This window comes from Papio anubis, chromosome 2, assembly GCF_008728515.1.
Source record: "Papio anubis isolate 15944 chromosome 2, Panubis1.0, whole genome shotgun sequence".
NCBI classification, from domain to species: Eukaryota; Metazoa; Chordata; class Mammalia; order Primates; family Cercopithecidae; genus Papio; species Papio anubis.
Window position 1 is genome coordinate 82036452 of NC_044977.1, and position 19601 is coordinate 82056052.

Consider the following 19601-nt stretch of genomic DNA (forward strand, 5'->3'; position numbering starts at 1 on the left):
AGCTCTCCATCTTCAAGAGGTTTCGCCTAGCAAGCACCTCACAGCCTGGAGAAGGAGACACACGCACCCATAGGTGGGTTAGATGGTTCTTTTCATTACGTACACATACTCTACTTGAGTACAGTCCTGAGTCTACAGTGATGAAAGCTGCCACCTTCCCAGGGCATAAGCACTGGCTTTGTCTCTGATGCAACTGCCCTCTCAGTTTCTTAGTCACTGTAAATAATTTTCCCAGCACACTTAAATCATTGGCCTGCTTTTCCTTCTGGAACCAGAGCTCCTTGAGGGTAGGGACAATCATGTATGTTCTTTCTCAGTGTCAAGTATGGCACAGGACACACAAATAAGGTACAAATGAATCAATGAAAAGCAAATTTACAAAATGGGTTCCATCTGTTTCATTTCTTTCAGGAACAACCATTCCCAATGATTCTGTAAGAGACCTGACATCTTTCCTCTTTTAGTAATTACAAAAATCCCTGAAGGAGTCACCTATTTAACACTGGCTACAATTTACCCTGCTAGAAGGTATCACCATCAAGGAGTAAGCGAGTTAATCACAGACTGAAGGGAATCTGTACAGGTCTGTTGGAACATCGTGGGCTGTGAATGAGTTGACAAAGATGGGAACTGTCAGCTTTGAGAAGACTTTTCCACATCATACAAAGTCCTTAAAAACTGCTGGGAGCCACTGTGAATTCAGATTACTGAGCAGCAGGGAGTCCCTTGGACTAGGAATTAGAACAATTTATGCCCAAAGCCATATATATCATAGACTCTGACACTGGAGATGATAGCCCCGAAATGAAGGCATGATCATCAAAAAAACCCCTCTCTGCTCTGTCGGTGCCTGCCAAAATGCCAGTCAGTTTCAGCGAAGGCCGCATCTGGCTCCATCTTCTATTTAACAGCAGAATAAAGTCTTCCCTAAGCAGCTTTTGTAGAACATGATCAATTTAGCAAGGTTTGGACTTATTACAGAAAACCCTGCACACTCTCCCTGACAAGGTCAAATAAATCCAGACCTTAGTTGAAGAAACCACAATTCTGAGTTTTCTGTACAGATAAAGAGTAGGCAATGTATTCCTACCTCTACAACATCCTTCATTTTACAAAGGACTGGCTTCTGCTTTCCTTTAAAAAGACAGCTTCCCTGCCATGCTGGTGTTTATTTCTAGAATACTCTATGTACCCAGGGGAGAGGCTGGAGGCAGAAAATAACTGAAGCATTGTGATCCGGGAACTCCCAATGGCCAAAAATCAGAGATCAACTAAGAAGTGTAACTTGAGTTTCCCAAAGCATGGGACAACTGAGAGTTTGCAAGATGACTTTAGTGAGTAGGAGAGTACTAAAGAGTGTTTCAGGGGTATACAGCATCGGATAACAACATATATACTAGGAAAGTCATCTCTTTTCAGTTCTTTTCAGTCCTACTTGGGTCAAAGAGAAACTCTCAGTGTGGTGGTGTTAAACAGCTCTCTAGGCTGGGCGCAGTGGCTCATACCTATAATCCCAGTACTTTGGGAGGCTGAGGCAGGCAGATTGCTTGAGCAGAGGAGTTTGAGACTGGCCTGGGCAACATAGAGAGACCCTATCTCTACAAAAAATATAAAAATTAGCCGGGCATGGTGGCATGCGCCTGTAGTCTCAGCTACTCAGGAGGCTGAGGTGGGAGGATCACTTGAGCCTGGAGGCTGAGGTTTCAGTGAGCTGAGAATGTGCCACTGCACTCCAGCCTAGGTGACAGAGGGAGACTGATTCAAAAAAAAAAGGAGTAAATTTAAAGAAAAATGTTTAGTAGGTGATACATGAATCTAGCAAAAATCTTGATGGTTGTCCATGAATGGCAGACTCATGCAATGGATGGCACCAGGCTGGGGCCACCAGTGTGGCCGCTGGCCCTCTCCAGCGTGGCTCTTCCACATGTCAGCTGGGAGACCTTGGCTTTCTCACCTAGTTAATGAGAACATTCAAATAGTCATGTCTGTTCTTTCTTACTCTGGTGACTTAAACATTTCTGGAATTATGCCAGGCCATTAAAGAGTAGGATCTGGCTCGCCCCCACAAGAATCTTCTTTCCTATTAGAGTTCCCAGAACCTAAAACATCACCTGGCAAAGACTTGGTGCTTGATCATGTTTATCGCCTGACTGAATACACTGAAAAAGAAAAACACTTCATTTTACCTATTTATCGTGTAAAGTGAGGCACTCCAGGGTTAAAGACACTGCGGCACAGTGTGAAGCAGGCAATGCCAGGAAGGAGAGCTGGCCATGCTGGCACCAGGAAAAACATACTCTCACATCCTAGGCTCAGGATCCTCTGCCACTACCTAACATCCAAGCTGTGCATTTGGGGGCCCTTATGTCTGAACACAGTGGCAAAGATTAATTGGATGGGGGACATGTCAGTGGATCCAGATAAACATTGCATCAGGGAAATGAAGTTTAATCTGGGGTTAGGAGTAAGGCACATCTCACAGTTTTCTGTTAATGTTCTCACTGATTTGAAAACTGGGATCTTGAGTTCTGATATCTTAGTCTGCAGGGTATAAAGTAAAATCCAAGAATAAACAACGTAAAACACTTGCATAGAATCTCACAGACACATCTCACCTCACTTCTCCTGACTTACTGATTTCTGTCTTTTTTTTTTTTTTTTTTTTTGAGATGGAGTCTCGCTGTGTGAGCCAGGCTGGAATGTAGTGATATAATCTTGGTTCACTGCCACCTCCGCCTCCTGGGTTCAAGCACTTCTCCTGTCTCAGCCTCCTGAGTAGCTGGGATTACAGGCATCTGCCACCATGCCTAGCTAATTTTTGTCTTTTTAGTAGAGACAGGGTTTTACCATGTTGGGCTGGTCTCAAACTCCTGACCTCAAGTGATCCCCCTGCCTCAGCCTCTCAAAGTGCTGGGATTACAGGCACAAGCCGCTGCACCTGGCCAACTTACTGATTTCTGCCGACAGTAACTGCATCAGTCTAACCTCCTAGATGCCAACGCAAGTTTCATTCTCCTACTTGCTCATCACTCCTGTTAGCCAAAGGTGAAGAGGCACCAGCACTGGAGTCAACTTGTCCAAGTCTAAACAAACTGCACTGCCCAATATATGGCAATTTAAACTTAAATTGATTAAAGCCAAAGAAAATTCAAACTTCAGTTCTTCAGCCACACTAGCCACACTTCAAGTGCTCAACAGCTACATGTGGATAAGAACTACCATATTAGACAGCACAGCCTTAGGGGACTTACATCCCTAAAAACTAATCCCTAAAAACCCAATCCCAGTTGGGTTCAACATTTACTAGGAATGTAAGGTAAAAAGAAAAATTGTCACCAGGTGTAGGAGTTTGTATGAGTTGGACCGCAGCTCCCCTCAGTCACCACACTGGGTCCAGGTCCTCCCTTCCTATCCCTCCTGTTTCTGTAAAGGCTATTCTTTCATGCCCCACAGTCCCACCACCATCAGCTGCCACAGGAATCTTCTCAATTTCACACTAGGGATCAGGCTGTGCTGGTCTCATATTCACCAAATAAAATGTGAACTCTGACCGCCCCATGTGGTCCCAGCTGAACTTCCCAGTCCTGACACCCACGTCTTTGCCTGCACTCCAAATAACCAGCTCCTAGCCCCCATGCAAGCCCCATACAGCTTCATTCTGTCTTCCTTCCTGCTGACCCCTTGGTGTGGAGCACACCCACGTCTGGGCTGCCTGATGAACCCTTCTCTGCCCTCAGGGCCGGTTCAAGTGTCCCCTTTCCAGGAAAGCACCGGGGCCCATGAGCCCATGCCTTCCAGACTCCCTTCAAATTCAGAGGCAGGTTCCCCCGCAGAGTTTTTCAGAACTATTTGTAGGGGGTTTTTAGGGTGTGCACCAGAGCTTTGAAAACCACCAGGTGCCGAATCCCTTCCCACCAGACCTACTGATCAGAGAAATCATGCAGCACAGTTTGGCCTGCAGAGGGCTTGGGAGCAGGGCTTACAATAGTAGTCCCAGTCTCATTAAAAGCTGCCTTTTGGGGTAAATCTATGGTGGTTAAAATCCATACTCACTCTTCAAAGAGCACAGCCTTCTCTCCCAACTGCTACTGGCTCTGGCAGAAGCTGAAAATGAGATTCTGGAATCACAAGAAATAAAATGACACAGTATTAACTCATACTAGCGAATATGAATGAAGTGCTAACAGCCGGCCAAATTGCTGGCTTCAGTGAAGGTGGAGTGCTCTCTTCCTCAGCACAGGCAAAGTACAAACAGCTTGTGGCTTTATACTACAAGTCTCTTGTGGTATAAACAAGGCTTTATACTTTATAGCCTCTTGTTCAGGTCACCTACGCCAGTGAGGCAATAAGGCAAATGTGCACAAAGGGCAGGGCTTGACAGAGGTCAAAGAAGAAATCTGGTGAGTCATCCAGCATGGAACGATAGTTAAAGCTCTCCTCCATTGGGGTTAGGGCTTACCTAAACAGTGTGTTCAGAAAGGAATGGAAGCAAGGCAGCAACCAATGGGCAAGTGAGGATAATATTGTTACCAGAGTGATGGCACTGGTACTGTCAGGGGAGCCGCACCGCTCCAAAACTGGGCCAGGCAGAAGCAGGGAGGCACTACAAATTGCCCAGCAGCCAGAGAATGAGATGAGCAAAGGAAATGAAATCAGCAAAACCCCTGAATTGTTTCAGATGAAGAGTTAAATATAAAAAATAAAACCATCAAAGTTCTAGGAGGAAACATGAGAATCCTATTTTAAAAATATCTCCATAGGAAAGGGCTTTCTAAGTAATGTCTAACATTCAGAGGCCATAACAAAAAGAGTATTAGTTGCATAAAAAAGGTTTTACATTTCCACCTGGAAAGAGATACAATAAATAAGATTAAAATTTGTAAATACATAATAGAGACAACATAGTAATTTCCTTAATGTATAAAGGGTTCCCACAAATCAAGACCAACAACAGCAAAACCTAATAGAAAAATGAGCAAATGATCTGAACAGATAATTCACCACAAAGGAAATCCAAATGACTCTTAAACATATAAAAAGATGCTCAATCTTATTTATAACAAGAGATATGCAAATTAAATCTACAGGGTGATGGTGATCTTCCTTTATTGTACTGGTAAAGAACAAGAAGTTTAATACAGACTGTGCCATTGAGGCAATGGAAAAATAGATGCTCTCATATAATGTACCAATTTGCATTCTCATCAGCAAACTCTACAGATTGCAATTTGGCAAAATCTGTGGCTATGTAAAATGCACATATCCTTGACCTAATGATCATCTCTTTTTTTTTTTTTTGAGATGGAGTTTCACTCTTGTTGCCCAGGCTGGAGTGCAATGGCGCGATCTCGGCTCACCGCAACCTCCGCTTCCTGGGTTCAAGCTATTCTCCTGCCTCAGCCTCCCGAGTAGCTGGGATTACAGGCATGCGCCACCACGCCCGGCTAATTTTGTATTTTCAGTAGAGACAGGGTTTCTCCATGTTGGTCAGGCTGGTCTTCGAACTCCTGGCCTCAGGTGATCTGCCTGCCTTGGCTTCCCAAAGTGCTAGGATTACAGGTGTGAGCCACCATGCCTGGCTATGATCTTTTGTTCTAGGAATTTATCTGTGTTTATGCCTGATTATGTGTGAAAATGTTTGTGTAAGAGTATTATAATAGTATTCATAATGGCAAAAGATTGGAAATAATTCACATGCTCACATATAGTGAACTTATAGTTAAGTAAATGATGATATAGCTTTGCAAAGAAATACATGTAGCCATTAAATACAAATAGAAATTAAATATAAGCCATCTGAATAATGAGACAGTCCTATTTGTTCCTATGGGTAATGACCTCCAAGGTACATTAACTCAAAAAAGCATGGAACAGAAGACAGTGGTTAAGAGTAATACCTCTAATATTGAAAAACAGAGAGTGAGAGAGAAAACATATTTGTTATGCTTATGTATGTGGGAAATCCTTCTGAATGGACACAAAAGAAATTGGCCATGATTATAGTTAGCACTGGGAAACTGCAGGACTGGGGACACAGATGAGAGGGAGACTTTTCACTGATACCTTCTGTCCCTTTTGAAGTGCTACTATGTGCATATTTAATGAAAAACTACAATATAGGCTGGGCATTGTGGCTCACGCCTGTAATCCCAGCACTTTGGGAGGCCAAGGCGGGCGGATCACTTGAGGCCAGGAGTTCGAGACCAGTCTGGCCAACACAGTGAAACCCCAACTCTACTAGAAATACAAAAATTAGCCAGGCGTGGTGCTGTGTGCCTGTAGTCCCAGCAACTCAGGAGGCTGAGGCATGAGGATCGCTTGACTGGGAGACGGAGGTTGCAACAAGCCATGACTGTGCCATTGTACTCTAGCCTGGATGACAGAGCGAGACTGTCTCAAAAACAAACAAACAAACAAACAAAAATACTACAATATAAACTCCTCAAATAAAGTAGTCCATCTGTATTGTTCAGTATGGTAGCCACTAGTCACATGTGGCTGCTTAAAATTAAATTGAAATTAAATAAAATTTAAAATTCGGATCCTCAGCTGCACTAGCCACATGTCAAATGCTCAGTAGCCACTAGTTTGTGGTTATCATATTGGACAGCAGAAATATAGAACATTTTCCTTATCACAAAAGTTCTACTGGCCAGTCCCAGACTCTACACTAGTTCAAGAGGCCAGGCACCGTGGCACACACTTGTAATCCCAGCACTTTGGGAGGCTGAAGCAGGAGGATCACTTTGAGCCCAGGAGTTCGAGACAAGCCTGGGCAACGTAGCAAGACCCCATCTCTGTTAAAAATACAAAAATTAGTTGGGTGTGGTGGTACATGCCTGTAGTCCCAGCTAGAATCCCTTGAACCTGGGAGGCAGAGGTTGCAGTGAGCCAAGATCAGGCCACTGCACTCCAGCCTGGGTGACACAGTAAGACTCTGTCTCAAAAAAAAAAAAAAAAAAAAATCCCATTAGAGACAGCAACCAAATATTAACTGTTTCGCATTATGAGGGAAGAAATACAAATGTGAATGCTGGAAGGATGGAGGATGAAACTCCCTCCATCTCCACACATGCTATGCAGCCTAGCAGCCCACTCTATTAACATTCAATGATTCAATGACTGGGGGACTACTGCCTACGTGACTGTCCAAAAGTTATGCCGGCATGGCAGGAACTTTAGTCCTTAAGACTCAAAGTCCAGTAGTCTAAGATAGAAGATAGGAATTTAAATTTTTCTAATGATAAACGTTCTTATCATTCTATCCTGGAAACACATGACCATCCATAAACCACAAATTCTTATCTCCTTTGTGGTTCTGGGAGAGGTACTGGTTAGATGGTTCACTCTCTCTTGCTTTGCACCAAAACTCTGACAACTGGTTCCTCATGGGGGTTCTCATTCAAGAACCAGTCTAGGCCACAGTACCTCCCTGCTTTGGCCACCTGGGCAGCACCGTGGGAAAGAGAAGTCAGCCCAGTGAGGCTTGTCCTGTGGGTGGAGGATCAGAGAGAACCAGAAAGCAGTGCTACCTGATCCTCTAGAGAAGTGACAGGCAGAGGGGGGACAGGCAGGCAGATCAGTCTGAGGCTCAGCTGGAAGGCAGGGGGGTTCTGTATCCTGTGGTACAGCTTTTAACAAATCACACTGGCCAAGAAGCAAGGCAATGAAACATGTCACACATGCACTGACCTAGCAACATCAGCCTCTTTGGTCAAGATGTAGGCTGTGGTGATAGTCTGGAATAACCGCCTGCTTGAAAACATGTTTAAAACAAGACAACCCTACAGAAATACAAGCCAGTCTCCTGCTGGATAAAACAGGAGCCAAAAGCCACTTGACCCTTTACCTCCAAGGAGCCCAAAGTCTTCAGGCTCTAGTGGAGCCCACAACAGGCTTTGATCTGAACATTTCTCACTGAATTAGCATGAATACATGTACTGTTATCAGCCAGGTCACCCCTCAACGGTAAAGTGCTAGAAAGAGCATCATGTACGTGACTATTTGCCACATGGCTGAAAGGAATTAAAATAGCTCTCTATTGGTGTGCTATATAGCAGACAGCAAAAATAGAACCTCAGCACCCAAAACATTCTCTGTTGGCCAAACTTGTACTTTTAAATAAGAGGAAAAGCAGGGAGGTCAAAGATGCTTTTGCCTCTCCCTCCCTCCCTCCTTCCCTCCCTCCCTTCCTTCCTTCCTTCCTTCCTTCCCTCCTTCCAAGACAGGGTCTCCCTCTGGTGCCCGGGCTACAGTGCAGTGGCACCATCTCAGCTCACTGCAACCTCTGCTTCCAGGGTTCAAACAATTCTCATGCCTCCTCCTCTCCAAGTAGCTGGGACTACAGGCATGCACCACCACGCCTGGCTAATTTTTGTATTTTTAGTAGAGACAGGGTTTCGCCATGTTAGCCAGGCTGGCCTCAAACTCCTGGCCTCAAATGATCCACCTGCCTTGGCCTCCCAAAGTGCTGGGATTATAGGCGTGAGCCACCGTGCCCAGCCTGGGGTTTTGCCTTTCTAAAGGAGGTGAAGTGGCCAGGTGCAGTGGCTCATGGCTGTAATCCCAGCACTTTGGGAGGCCCAGCTGGGTGAATTACCTGAGGTTAGGAGCTCAAGACCAGCCTGGCCAACATGGTGAAATCCTGTCTTTACTAAAAATACACAATTAGCCAGGTGTGGGGGCGGGCACCTGTAATCTCAGCTACTCAGGAGGTTGAGGCAGGAGAATCACTTGAACCTGGGAGGCAGAGGCTGCGATGAGCTGAGATGGAGCCATTGCACTCTAGCCTGGGTGACAGAGCGAGACTCCGTCTCAAAACACAAACAAAAAAAAGGAGATGAAGTTGGTCTACGGTACTTTCTAACTGCAGGAACAAAGTTGATGTTAAACAAGAAAAGGAGCCCTGTTAATAAACACTGGCAGACTTTAGCAGGACAAGACTTCCCACTCCTAGCACAAAGTCTAGCATTCAGGGTCCTTGTGAGCTGATCCACATCTTCTTTCTAGCCAGAATCTCCTTCCCAGAGACCTCAGTAGCCCAAGAAGATGAACACCAGAAAAAAGGATATATGGTAAAGCCACACTCAGAATTTCATAGCTAAGAGTAAAATACAGTTTTGTTTAGTACTTTATCCAAATAAACAAAACAAAAATCAAATCTATCTATTTTAAAAGCAATAGTAAATACTAAGCAAAATTTAGGTTATAATTACACTTGTTGCTTTTTTTTTTTTTTTTTTTTTTTTAATTTGGGACAGGGTCTTGCTCTGTTGCCCAGGTTAGACTGCAGTAGCGCACTGCAGCCTCGACCTCCTGGGCCCAAGTGATCCTTCCACCTCAGCCTCATGAGTAGCTGGGACCACAGGCATGCACCACCATGCCCAGCTAATTTTTCACTTTTTGTAGAGATGGGGTCTCTCTATGTTACCCAGGCTGTTCTCGAACCCCTGGCCTCAAGAATCTTCTTGCCTTGCCCTCCCAAAGTGCTGGGATTACAGGTGCAAGCCACCATGCTCAGCCCTGTGCGAATTCTTAGAACAAAGACTTGATCTCGTGTAAACTGTTTTACAGTATAAGTCTTTCCAATTAACATTTGGTCATCACTGTGCTATCATAAGCCATTTTTGCAAAAATATCTTAGGGCCTCACTGATTTCTCGAGGGCCTCTCAATTCTTTGATTTTCAAGTCTCTCCCCTAAAGGAGTGTTCATCCCTTCTCTTCATCAATTGTTGGCAGATCTCACATTGCCAGATCCTATTATTGCTTTGACACGTCATCCAAGCAGTTCTCCAACATCACTGGCTTTGATTTCATGAGATATTGCCTCTCTTAGAGTTGCAATTTTACTTTCCATTGTTTGTATCATATCTGCAAAACATATGACGACCAGAGAGAGACCCAGAGTCAAAATATGGATGCTCCTGGAGCCTAACTGACCATCAGGGTTGAAAACAGAGGGAGAGATGATGAAGTAGGACCTAATTTTGCACATGGCTAGTCCATTAATGAGTATTTTCCTGTTATGAAAACTTCTGCTTCCCAGTCAGGCGCAGTGGCTCACGCCTGTAATCCCAGCACTTTGGGAGGCTGAGGCAGGTGGATCACTTGAGGTTCGAGACTAGCCTGGCCAATATGGTGAAATCCTGTCTCTAACTAAAAATACAAAAAAATTAGCCAGGCATGGTGGCACACACCTGTAGTCCCAGCTACTAAGGAGGCTGAGGCATGAGAATCCCTTGAACTCGAGAGGCAGAGGCTGCCGTGAGCCGAGTTCGCGCCACTGCGCTCCAGCCTGGGCAACAGAATGAGACTCTGTCTCAAAAAAAAAAAAAAAAGAAAAAGAAAAGAAAAGAAAACTTTTGCTTCCCATCCACAATATGGAAACTGTGGAGAATCAGATGCTAGATACACTTAATAATCTGACTCCCTTATGACTATACCTGCACTGGCTCTCTGGGTTTTTTTCTCTATTTTCTCCACTCTCTCTACCTGTAAGACATTAAGACATCCTCTGTTTACCCCGTTATCCTTTAAAAAATCTTTCTGGTGGAGCTAGAAGTTATCTCCTTCACTTAGCCTTTCCTCAATCCCCCAGTAACCTTTGTTTCATCCTCTATGCCCCAGAATATTTGGTATGAATACTTCCTTCTCAAGACACTTGTGATTTGTATCTTGCGATGAAAACACTGGCTGGACTCTCCACTACGCTGCAAACCCCTCAAAAAGAAGTCTGACCACATCTTTGCCTCTGTCACAATACTTAGCATCCATTGTGCCTTGCCCTTGGCGGACTTGGTCAATGCCAAATGATAAGCTGGAAAGCCGAAACAGAACCAACTGCTGACTGATAGGAAAGCACTGCCTGCACCCATCACACAGACTTAGGGGGAGAAGTCATGAATCAACAGGGCTGCCCTACCAGTGTCAACACAGGCCATTCCTTCACTCTGCTCATACGGCCACCAATGAAAGAAACATTCATCAGAGCAGTATAGTTTTAGAAGTTTTAGTTTGGATGGGCAGCTGGGTCCTAGAGAAGTTAAGCAAGCTGCTCAATGTTACACAGCTTTCTCTTCCTCTCTGCTAATTCACCAGTGGCTGGCAGTGGCTCTCAGCATGATGTTGAAGGCACTTAGGATTTGGCGCCTGCCCATCTCTCAAGAGTCATCTTCTTCTATCACTGCCTATCTATCACCTGCCCGCTATCCCTTCCCATAACGATCTGTAACCCCCAGACACACCGAGCTCTCCCACACCTCCAGGACTTTGGCACACCTGCTCCCCTCTCCCCAGCACACCTATTCTCCCTCTTGCCTGGCGAGCTGCAGCCCATCCTAAAAGTCTTGGTTATTAAAGCACTGCCCCTCTCTATAAATGCTCCTCTGACAGTTCAGTTTTGCAGCTCAACAACCTGGGTTCAAATTTCTGCTCTGCCACTGACCACTGTGACTCTGTTCTGGTTACATGCTTGCCATGTGACTGTAGCAAGGGACCTAACCTCTTAGAATTCTACCTCAGTGTGGGGATGAAATGGGATGATGCAAGGAAACGGTTCAAAGCAGTGACAGGCAGATATTAAGCAGTCACTCTGCACTGCTGGGATCTTGCCTGACTTCACAGGCAGTTAGGCAGCCCTGCCATACCTCCACCACCCTGCATGGCCACTGCTCAGGCCTAGGGAGATGCCTGAGTAGTCTCTGGGCAGGGTCTGCATTGCCATCTTTATACTCTCAGAATCCAGTCCCATCCCCAGACTTCATCATATGTAAGGTCTGAATCCTTTTCTGGGTATATCACAAGGCAAACACCCAATGCCAACAGCCGAACAGCCACAGCTTCTGGAAAAATGCCTCAGAGCAAAGGTTGCTATTAATATATTACTTAAAAAGAAGAGGATCCCAACCTGCAGCAGTGTAAGAACCTCTGCCCATACCTCCTGAGTGCTGTCCTGCTCCCCTGAATCAGCAGTTTCCGTGGCACAGTACCAGAGAGTCGCACAAAATTTTGCTCATGACAGACCCCAAACCCATCCAACCACAGGCAGCAACACCCTACGTGGCCTCTAGGATTGGGAAGCGTCAAATAGGATCCAGAGGGTTTCTAAGAGTCTGGTTTAGGAGAATACCTTGATCTTCTTGGAAGAGGCAACTACATGCAAGGTCAGAAAGGACTTTAATGTTGTGAAAATCATGTCCAGTTTCAGTTTCTCAACTGTGGCACGAGTGACATTGGAGGCTATATAATTCTTTGTTGTGGCACTGTCCTGTGCATTGTAGGATGTTTAGCAGCGTCCCTGGCCTCTATTCACTTGATATTACCTACAAGTTGTGACAACCAACAACAACAAAAAAATTTAACACTTACCCAGGTTTGGCCGGGCACGGTGGCTCACATCTGCAATCCCAGCACTTTGGGAGGTCAAGGCGGGCGGATCACCTGAGGTCAGGAGTTCGAGACCAGCCTGACAAACATGGAGAAACCCTGTCTCTACTAAAAATACAAAATTAGCCAGGCGTGCTGCTGCATGCCTGTAATCCCAGTTCCTCGGGAGGCTGAGGCAGGAGAATCGCTTGAACCCGGGAGGTGGAGGTTGCGGTGAGCTGAGATCACACCACTGCACTCCAGCCTGGGCGACAGAGTGAGACTCATCTAAAAATAAATAAATAAATAAATTACCCAGCTTTGGTGGTGCACACCTGTAGCCCCAGTTACTTAGGAGGCTGAGGTAGCAGGATTGCTTGAGCCCGGGCATTTAAAGTTACAGTGAGCTATGATTGCTCCACTGCACTCCAGCATGGGTAACAGAGTGAGACTCTGTCTCTAAAAAAAAAAAAAAATTTAAGACTCAAATACGAGGAATTTTTTAATGATTTTTTTTTTCAACTTGCAGAACTAGCTTCCCGGCATCCTCCAAACACTTAGCTTTGATGGGGATGTCCTTGCCTCTTTTCTTTTGAACACTCATCACAGTAATAATTGATCTAATCACCAAAATCACCAGGAGTTTCATAAAAAGTATGACATAGTGTGCCGGGTGTGGTGGTGCACACTTGTAGTCCCAGCTACTTGGGAGGCTGAGGTGGGAGAATCACTTGAGCCCAAGAGTTCCAGGCCAGCTTGAGTAGGAAATGTAGTGAGACTTCATCTCTAAAAAATAAACTTTTTTTTAAAGAATATGACATAGTGAAGCTGATTTCCACTCTTAGCTGCCTGCTAGCCTACTAGGATAAACACTCATCCTTTATTTATTTTTTTATTTTCTGAGACTGGGTCTTACTTTGTCACCTAGGCTGGAGTGCAGTGGCGCAATCTCAGCTCACTGCAACCTCGACCTCCCAGGCTCAAGCAATCCTCCCACCTCAGGCTCCCAAGTAGCTGGGACTACAGGTGCGCAACACCACTCCCAGGTAATTTTTTTTTTTTTTTTTTTTTGGTAGAGATGGGGTTTCGCCATGTTGCCCAGGCTAGTCTTGAACTCCTGGGTTCAGGTTATCCTCTTGCCTTGGCCTCTCAAAGTGCTGGCCACTTTGAGGTGTGAGCCCACAACACCCAGTCAAAACACTCATGCTTGCCTCTCTTCTCTCTAAACCCAAAGATAATCTTTGAGTCTAACCTCTTGCCCCCAGGATAGACCTCACCCAACACATACTGCAAACCAGGATCACCTCTAAGGACAAGGTTTTTCTCACATCAAGTTTCAGAATTACTTCCCAGTTGCACAAACTGCATTCCCATCTTTTACTCTAGGTTTGCAGATGCTCACAGAACTCAAAGGTCACACATTTTAAAAGCTAAAAAAAAAAACAAAAACAGAAGGGCAATTCTGTCTCTAACTACAAAGACAATGGGTAATTTAGAGTTGAAGAAAGCCACAGAATGTGTCGAAAAATGCAAAATAATAAAAATAATAAAAAGATGAAAATAGAGTTGGAGAAAGTCTCATAGGCCTTTCTGAGCACAAAAAATGGTTAACTTCTGCAGAGTCAGTGTGAGCTATTTATTAATGATTTTTTTCCAGTAATTCAAGGTAATGGTCAATTACCACTCTTCACAATAACAGCTGCTGCTTTCTGAGTGTTTAACACATGCTGGGCCCTGTGCATTATTTTATCTAAATATTGCCACTACCCTCTAAAGTGGGTACTGTTACCAGAAGCTGAGCGGCCCTTGCTAATCTGAGAACGAAATTTTAGAAAAATAAATTGGTGCTGGAAACACAGGTGATTAATTTCTCTTATTTATAATTTCCTCTATTATAACAATGTTCTTGATAAGAATTTGTTGAAACTGGGTAAAAAGTCTAGTGGTTCGAGGCCGGGTGGGGGAGGTTGGGGGGAGGGGGGTGATTCTGAGGCCAGACTCACTTCGTGTCCTGGGAAGGGACCACCTCTGGAAGCCTCATATTCCTACTCTCAGGAATGGGCACAGCGGTGGTACCTACCTCAAGGGGCCGTTGGGGAAACTATGGCAGGTAATTCTTTTGAGGGGCTTAGGACAGGGTCTGGCACACAATATTTGCTTATTCTATGTCAGCTCTTATTCATTACAAACTATTTTAAACTCTTAGCCAGGTGGAGCCACTAGGGATTTCTGAGCAGGCAGGAGCAGCAGGGAGTGGGGTGGTGAGATAAATGCGGGCCTCCAGGTCCCAGCTGGAGTAAGACCTCCCCTTTATTTCCTCTTCTTAACCACCCAGCTCCTGGAGCACACAGAAGGCTCAAAATACATATTCCCTGCATGCACAGTATCTAGACCCTCTGGCATCCTCTTCCTCCCCCACTCCCCCATGCCTCACTCTGTCAGCCGGCTTCGCTGTGGGCTCAGGGGTGCAAACCCTGCACGTGCACTGCCCTGCAGCCGGCGTTACACAATCCGCATTTCTAAGGCAGCGGGGAAGCCCGTGTCGCCGTAGGCGGGGGACAGCAGGTTGCCGGCGAGTACCTGGCTGGACAGCACCCTGACTCAAGGGTTTCGACAAGGAGAGGGCGCAAGGGCACGGGAGCCGGGGTAGGCTGGGGAAAGGGAAACTGAAAGGCTGCTCGGGGAGGGGAGTATTAGCGGAGAGAGATCTGGGGGGCGGCGCGGAGGCGGCGCGTGACACGGAGCAAGATGCTGTCTGGGAGGGCAAGCTGCAGTCCTTCTCCAGGAAATGGGGGAAACGGGGCTGCAGGAGCCCCAAAATCCTCTCAGCACTGCGAGGGGCGCCTAAGGGCTGCTGCGGGCGCAGGGGGAGGGGAGGCGGAGTAGAAAGAGGGTGCAGGTCCCGACCCGTCCTCACTGTGTCCCCCGGCTTCAAGAGGCTGGCAGCCTGAACCCCGGACGTGGGGCGCCGGGGTTCGGGTATCTCAAACCTATCCAGGCAGCGGGAGGTGGGGGCAGCGTCCGCGCGGGGAGCGGAGTGGAAAGGCAGGTGCAGATCCCCGACTCTTTCCACCCGATGCGCCGCTGCCGGGAGGCACTGGGGGAGAGGTCACGGGGCCATCAAGGCGCCCCATCCCCCTAGGGGTGCACCACCGCCCATCCGCCCGCCCCCGCTCACCTGACCGGCCTCAGCCGCCTGGGTCCCGCCGCCGGGCCTGGACCCCGGTCCTCGGTCTCTAGCCCCGGACTCGGACCTGCCGCGGCGCTCCTACCCGCACAGCTCCTAGCTCGGGCGCCCAGCCCAGCTGGACTCCTTAAAGGCGCAGCGTGCCGGTTCGCGTCCTCCGACAGAAAAGTCGGCCCGGCCCGGCCCCGGCGCCGCGCGCCGTCTCCCAGCGGCCGCGCTCTGTTTAGGGGCTCCGGGGCGCTTCCGGGGCGCTTATCCCCAGCTCCTCCGCGCGCGGGCTCACAGAGTTAAATCCGGAGGATACAGTTAGCGTTCCGCACAACCCGACGCCGGCAGCTGTCTCCTAGCACCCGAGAGCCAGGGCCAGAGCAGGATCGCCTAACGAGGTACTGGGGGTGGAGCCCGAGCGCCCGGTCCCGCCCCCGGCGCCCCGCCCCCGAGCGCACAAGGTGGCGGGGCTCGGGGAGCCACACACAGTTCCACATCCCCGGCCCGAATTCTTCCCGGCACTGTTTCACTTATGGAGCACCTACTGTGTGCCTGGCGCGGCTGGGCGTTAAACTCGCCAAAGTGACTCAGGCAGGGTCTCTGGATCTCTGCCCCGAAAGGCATCAGAGAGAAAGGGACAGGCGGGAGTTCTCAGGCAGCAAAGCAACACTGCTTGACATCGGTTGTCTCACGTAATCCTATGAGGTAGGCACTGGGGTCGGCTTCTTTTCTCAGAAGATACCGATGCTCAGGGAGGTGAGGGACTTGCCCTGGATAGTCTAGGAAATGGAAGAAATGGGGGCGCAGGAGCCCCCAGATCCTCTAGACACTGCGAGGATTCCACCCCAATGAACACCGTAGGCGCTCGTGCTCCCCCCCTGGCTTTCGGGTGCTTGGAGACAGTTGCCGGCGTCGGGTAGTGCGGGATGTCAGTCTGTAAGGACAGAACTGGGAATTCCAACTCAGGATCGTCTGACTCCAAAGCTTTGAGGGAGAAATGGGCTTCTGGAAAGGCCTTTGGCCACCTCTAGTTAAACCCCTGCTATGGTCATTTCTTTCTTTTAGGGACAGTTAAACCCCAGCTTGGCCTGGCTACTCTTCCCTGTTTTTCATGTCTCAGTTTAGCTGCCACTTCCTGCAGGAAGCCTTCAGTAAGCCCTCTTTGGGCTCATACTGCACTGTGGGCTTCTTTCATCAAAACATATATTCGTTCATTTAACAGATATTTACTACACCTGTTAGGGGCCTCAGTGGCACCCAGGTCTTCCTGCTGCACTGAGTGCTTGGCCTGCTTGTCTGCCTGCCATTCCAGACATTAAGGGGCCAGGGCCCAGCAGGATTCCCTTGGCCGTTTAAATCCACCACAAAGGCAGCCTTTGGGCCTCAGCCTGCCAAGGCCTCAACGCTGGTGGAGCCTGGCTGAGTGGGGCAGGTTTTTGGTTTTAAGAATAGGACACGGTCAAGAAATCCCAGAGATGTGGCAAAAGGGCATCTCTGAAGCCACTAGTGAGCCCCATGCCTGTAAACCCTGCTCTGCAGGGCAGCTGGAATTCATCTGGAGTTTGGGACAGTCCCCATGACTTGGGCTGGAGCATTTTCCTTTAAATTGTTGGCTGCCTTATCACTCAGACTTCAAGGACTGCATGTGATTCACTTCAGGGAATGGCCCCCGAATTTCAGTGGCAATTTACTCACCAAAGAGTGGGTTGCTCAGTCCCACCTCTCTGGCTTTATCTCTCCTCATGGCCGAAGCAGAACCTTTCCAAGCCAGCAGTCCACCAACATCCCCAGAACAGGTCCATAGAGGTAGCACGAATTGTGGGGATTAAATGTCCTTCAGTCCCTACTGGTCGCCTATTGGATTAGCATCTTGGGCTCAGGAACATTCACCAAAACAGGAGTCCAGCGGATGAACAACTAAATAGACAATGAAATTGATGGAAGGCCCCAGCCTAGAAGCCATCAATACACTTTACCTGGTATAAAGTTTAAAACAATTGCTCTTTAGTCTTTTCATTTTCCCTCTCCAAAACCTTAAAAATGGGTAGTTCATCAGTTTGGTGGGTTTTTTATTTAACTCACAGCCCGTGACCCTGGGGGTCTGGAATTTCTATATCCTGAGGGTTTTTTTCCCCTCAGAGTTTTATATTTAGAAACACCTTTTTGAGCCCCACGTGGGATTCACATTCTGGGTGACTTATCTCCACTCCACTGGATGACTGACAGGAGAGAAGCCTTATTAGCTCCAGTTTTACAGTGAAGGCGGCAAGAGGAGATAAGGGAACTCAACTCCAGCCCCTCCCTGAGTCGGTGATGCCCCGAGTGCTGTCACTGAGGAATCAGGGCCTAGGTAGGAGGCCAGGGAGCAGTCCCAGGGACCTGGTACTTTCCAGATGGTGCCTTTAGTCATCCCAAATAGAAACTCCTTATCAGTGGACAGGTCTCACTCTAGCATTAAGAAAGAGTTTTGAAACCTTTCTTCTGCCAGCAGTTGCAGCGGAACGCTCCAGGATTCACTCTGCCATGAAGCCTGTACATGTCTCCCAGATGCAGCAGCACAGCTATCAGAGCTGAAGGGTGCCATTATTTAATGCGCACCTACTACCTTCAGCCACAGGGCATCAAATCACTTAGTCCTCACAACACGTAGTGAAATATGCTCACCTGTGAGATATACTAACCCACTTTACAGACACACTGAGGTGCAGAGGGGTTAATGAACTCACTCAAGATCCCACAGCCAGCACATGGCAGGGCCAGCAGTCAAAAGAGTTCACTCATTCATTTATATATCAAACATTACTGAGAACCTACTATATACTAGGTACTGTCTGGATGAACAGAGACACACTTCTTGCCCTCAAGGACTTAGAGTCTATTTATAATAATAAAATATTGGAAGCTATTTAATCAGGGAATCACACACAAGCTATGATGGAATCACACAAAAGCCATGTCAGCACATGGAAATGTGTGTAGGAGAAAAGTGAAAAACAGAAGATACCATGTGTACATAGACACCAGTTGGGCAGCGCCCCTGAGCTTATGAGTCATTCGTACCATCTATTCCTCAGGCATTTGCTGTGTGACAACTCTGAGCCAACCACTGCCCAATCTGGAACTCCAACATCACTGCCTCCTAGCAGCCTTACCTGACTATCCAGGCAAAATTAATTTTTCCATTGTCCACACCCCTGTAGCACATTGTATATGTGGATACGTTTATTTATTTAGGCAACTCTCAACTCACAGAGTTGTGAACTCCTTTTCCACTTCCATCTCCCCAGGAATACCTGAGATTGGATAATTATTAAGAAATAAGTTTAAGCCGGGCACGGTGGCTCACACCTATAATCTCAGCACTTTGGGAGGCCGAGGCAGGAGGATCATCTGAGGTCAGGAGTTCATGAGGCATCTGCCCCTGTGATGCAATCACCTGCCAGGCTCTTTTTAACAACCAGCTCTTCTGGGAAATAATAGAATGAGAACTCACTCACCCACCACCCCTCCCCACCAAAGGGCATTAATCTATTCACAAGGGACCTGCCTTCATGACCCAAACACCCCCATTAAGCCCACCCCCAATACTGGGAATCACATTTCAGCATGAGATGTGGAGGGGACAGACATTCAAACCATATCACCAAGGTCACACAGCTAGTCAGTAATACTGCCAGAATTCAAACAAAGTTTTGTATGTCTGAGCACAAAATCTATATTCTAACCATTCAGCCACCTGCTGCCATGACAAGTAATGGAATTAAATAAGGAGAATACAACAAAATCTCACCTTAAAAACTTGTACCCAGCATTTTATGAAATAATAACATTTTTAGGCTAAAATACTTATTTCCAAATGCCTTAAAATATTGCTTATTCATTTATTTGTGAATTAAATGTTTACAAGCATTTACTTATGCATAGGACCCAAGCTGTGGTAGACAAAATTTTACTCCTTCCTTTACGGAGAACAGTCTAAATTATATACACCTGAAAAAAAGAACATCCATGCAAGAGTTAAGTAATAAGAACATATCATAAGGCAGCAAGTCAACATATGTC

At 46.9% G+C, this 19601-nt stretch overlaps 1 protein-coding gene across 2 annotated transcripts in view; it reads right to left on the reverse strand.

Annotated features, from left to right (window-relative positions):
• Positions 1 to 15964, reverse strand: part of ABHD6 (abhydrolase domain containing 6) — a 55916-nt gene extending 39952 nt beyond the window's left edge. Inside the window, exons 1-2 of one of the 2 annotated variants that reach the window (XM_003894251.3) lie at positions 15543 to 15964; positions 4054 to 4118 (exon numbers count right to left, since the gene is read on the reverse strand). The gene's annotated coding sequence lies outside the window, so the exon portion shown is untranslated. The remainder of the gene's footprint in view (positions 1 to 4053; positions 4119 to 15542) is intronic. The other variant, XM_003894250.4, reaches the window with a different exon arrangement.
• Positions 15965 to 19601: the final 3637 nt, after the last annotated feature.